Here is a 4,492-nt window from a genome sequence, read left to right on the forward strand (position 1 = left end):
GATTAAGTTGGGATAAAGGCCCACCATAGTCCGTGGACCCCCATCCCTAAAGCCCAATACCTAATCCTAGGAAGATTAAACCCCATAGCATATAAATAGGGAACTTAGAAGGCATTTAGAACCCCCACCACAATAATCTCCCACCACCCAAGGAGCTCCAAGAATTCCCCTAGGAGAAATCAAGAAATCAAGAAAGCTTAAAGAAAGATCCTTCATAGCCAAGGAATTTAATTAAGGCTAAGAGGTAACCAATGTCTCAACAAAACCTATTTTCATAGCTATGGTTTCCCCTTAGGGTTTCCCCCATATTGTTGTAAATGGCGATTTATGATGATTATTGTTGATATTGATATAATGATTCCATGAGGAATCTTGATAATCTTGATATGGGGAGTTTCTTGATAAATATGATGTCCTTGATGATTAATTGGGATTCTTGATGATTATGTGTTGTTCTTGATGATTATGATGTTCTTGATGATTAATTGGTATCCTTGATGATTATGTGTTGTTCCTACCGAATCTTGCAATTAGAAGACGAATCGTATTCTTGTTAATATAAAAGTGATTAGAATCCTAGGTTGTACCGTATGCCTTGATTCTTGGATCATCGGGCGGGAAATCGCATGTTTGGGTGTTGATTATGTTTAGAAAAGCATGATAGGTTATGTGTCGTTCGTTTCTCGTATTTGATCCGTTTATCGCCTACGCGTTGTCGTTAATTACGTTGCAAAGTGTCTAAGCATGGTTTCGGGTTCCACGGTGGTTCCCGAGACGTAAATGTGATAAAGGAGTCAGTGGGGGGTAGGTGGGGGGGTAGGGGACCCGCCACCTACCCACTGCCGGAACAGTGTTCCGGCAGCGGGCGGCCGGCGGGCGGGCAGCTGCCCGCCGGCGACCCGCTGCCCGGAACAGTAACTCCGGCGGGCAGCCGGCGGGTGGCCCCCACCCACCGGCTACCCGCTGGAATCTCACCCCACTCGGGATCCCGGCTTCCCCGTTTGATGTTTCCCCGACCCCCGTGGTGTCCCAACGGACCCCGTTTGTCGTGCCTATGTCTAGTTTGGTGTTTCGGGTACCGTTCGTAGGTTTATGAGTCTGTTATATCGCATGCTAGTTGAATTGGTATCCCGTTGACCTAAGTGAAAGAAGTATGAACCCCTTAGGACTATTCTTAGTATGTGACGGATCACGCATAGGTTTGTTACACGCTTTACCCCCTTCCCAATGTGTAACGTGGGTTGCATGTGCTTTGTAACACCCCAGATTTTTAAGACTTTTTAAAGCTTATAATAAAGGTAGAATCTTATTAAATCCCAGAATATAATACAAGTGTTCGGGGTGCTATGCCACACCTGGGCTAGAGAACCCAGATGCACAGGCTAACTAACTAATATCCTCAAAAGCATAAATGTATAAACATGGCACGCAGGCCGAAAGGGAAACTATCTATTTCTACACTCCGAGTTCTAGCGCGCTCCAGTGCCTTAATCTCCTGTGCCTGAAAGCCAAATATATCTGTTCAGCGAGAGATGCTGGTAACCCACTCCAACGCGTTGAAATACAATACATATAGCAAATATATATAGATATATAAAGAAACCATTTGAGCATGAAGATATATCCTACGAACTCTAGCTTTAAAACCGGGGACGACTCGACAGTTAAAGCCAGACGCAAGCATTGTTATAACAGTCATAAGCAGTTTACAATAGATAAGGCAATTAAGGCAAGCATAACCGATGATCATAACTCAACATAAACAGTCTTAACATAAATCTCCCAGTCACATCTGTCAAGATAGCCATAACCACAACTCTTCCACCTCTCAACACGTAGCACACTTTGTTGGCGCCACAGGACCAATCGCATGCCCATACATGAGGGTCAGCGCATATAGCTCTGACACGGCCCCGCAGCACCCTGCCCCGTATCCACACGGAGGAATCATCGCTTTGGCTCCCAATGAACCAAAGCCCATAAGAACGTGCACTCTGACTGTAGCCAGGAAACCCATCTGACTACAGCCGGCCTCCGAACCCTCTGTTCAGGAGGTGTCGTCTGATTGCAGCCAGGAATTCCCATCTGACTACAACCAGCTTCTGGGCCGCTGCCCAGGATAACGTCATCTGACTGCAGCCAGGAAACCCATATGACTACAGCCAGCCTCCGAACCCTCTGTTCGGGACAACCAATCCGATCCTTTACCGAATTGGCAACACACACACATAACACATAGCAAGCACATGCAACCCACATTACACGTTGGGAGGGGAATACGACGTATAAAATAAACCTATGCGTGATCCATCACTAACTAGGAATTGCCTTACGGGGTTCATACTTCTTCCACCTAGGTCAACGGGGTACCAATTCACTAGCATGCATTATACTCGACTCACAAACCTACGAACGGTACCCGAAATATCAAACTAGACATCGGCACGACAAACGGGGTCCGATGGGACACCACGGGGATCGGGGAAACATCAAACGGGGTAGCCGGGGTCCCGAGGGGGGGGGGGGTACTCCAGCGGGTAGCCGGTGGGTGGGGGTCACCCGCCGGCTGCCCGCCGGAACAGTGTTTCCGGGCAGCGGGTTGCCGGTGGGCAGCTGCCCGCCCGCCGGCTGCCCGCTGCCGGAACAGTAAAACCGGCCGTGGGTAGGTGGCGGGTCCCCTACCCCCCACTGACTCCTTTCACAATTTTTCCGTCCCGGGAACCGATGTGGAACCCGAAACCATGCTTAGACACTTTACAACGTAATTAACGGCAACACGTAGACAATAAACGGATCGAATACGAGAAACGAGCAACACTTATCCTATCATGCTTTTCTAAACACAATCAACTCCCAAACATGCGATTTCCCACCCGATAATCCAAGAATAACATCATACGATATAACCTAGGGTTCTAATCACTTTTATGTTAACAAGAATACGATTCGTCTTCTAATTGCAAGATTCGGTAAGAACAACACATAATCGTCAAGGATGCCAATCAATCATCAAGAACATCATAATCATCAAGAACAACACACAATCATCAAGAATACCAATTAATTATCAAGAACCTCATAATTATCAAGAAACTCCCAATATCAAGATTATCAAGATTCCCCATGGAATCATCAATTCAACACCAATAGTAATAAACATCATAATCACGCCATTCATCATAAACGAGGGAAACCCTAAGGGGAAATCATAACTATGAAAATAGGTTTTGTTGAGACATGGGTTACCTCTTAGCCTTAATTAATTCCTTAGCTATGAAGGATCTTTCTTTAAGCTTTCTTGATTTCTTGATTTCTCCTAGGGGAATTCTTGGAGCTCTTTCGGTGGTGAGAGATTATTGTGGTGGGAATTCTAGGTGCCTTCTAAGTTCCCTATTTATATATTTAAGACTCCTAATTAGGGTCTGAATAATATGGGTTTATTAATTCTTATAGGACTAAGAGTCCATGATCCTCATTGGACCATATTAATTAAAGCGGGTCCTAATCGTAATCTAAATAGTAAGAGGCCTACTTCTTTTATTCCTAATAGATGACTAGGTCTAGGATTCCTGGTTAGAATTCGAATAATAAAAGGTTTACTTTCTTTATTCCTAATAGGCTTAAGCCTCTAATTTAGGCAAGGGTCCACGGTTCATGGTGGACCATGTTAATTAATTAAAGGGGAACCTAACATAATTAAATCATATTTAATTATTATTAGCGGGATTAATTAAATAATTAATCCAGGATTGAAGGCCGTAACACGGGGTGTTACACTCTCCCCCCCTTACGAGAAGCTTCGTCCCCGAAGCTTAGAAATCATTGCAGGGTTAACGAGTCAAGAGTAGAACGGTGGTCCTATAGAGAAGGTATTCTACGGGGAAACTGTAGTATTGTATGTCTATCTGTGTTGGGTTTTTGGGAGCGATTAGGTTTACAAGACTAAGAGGGCGGGTTTCAACTCGAGGACAAATTGAATTCAATGATTAGGATCAAGGTTTTCAAGGTCGCAACTTAGGTTGTGAGGTTGTCGCCTGGTGCGGAGTCGTTAAAACATGGAATCAAGTATGTGGTTTGAAGGGTAGAAAGGGTTTTGAAATAAGGAGGGGGCCGATTTTCCGAGGGAGGAAAGGAATTCGGCTAGGATGGGTTAAGGGTTCTTGGTCGCAAGTGAATAATCTGGTTTGATACTTTGATCACGATGCGTCGACGAGCCGTTGATCCTCCTTCCTTGGTGTTGGCGCTTGCTTGACTTTAAGATCCTTGTTAGACCTTGCTTCCCAGGCTAAGGTTTCATCCCTTTCTTCTATCTTGAGGGAGCTTCCCGTGGTGATTTAACACTTACTTCTTTAATGCGCCCAAGGTCTTGACCACGTTGGGTCAACCAAGCCAATTTCTTAAGGCGTATTTCCCAAATTTTTCCCAAAGTCTCTTGGGAGTCGTTGGACTTTGGGTTGAATTTCTCTTTCCATTGAATCTCATCTCCTCTTTA

The sequence above is a fragment of the Ipomoea nil genome, unplaced genomic scaffold, assembly GCF_001879475.1.
Source record: "Ipomoea nil cultivar Tokyo-kokei standard unplaced genomic scaffold, Asagao_1.1 scaffold0480, whole genome shotgun sequence".
In the NCBI taxonomy this organism is placed as follows: domain Eukaryota; kingdom Viridiplantae; phylum Streptophyta; class Magnoliopsida; order Solanales; family Convolvulaceae; genus Ipomoea; species Ipomoea nil.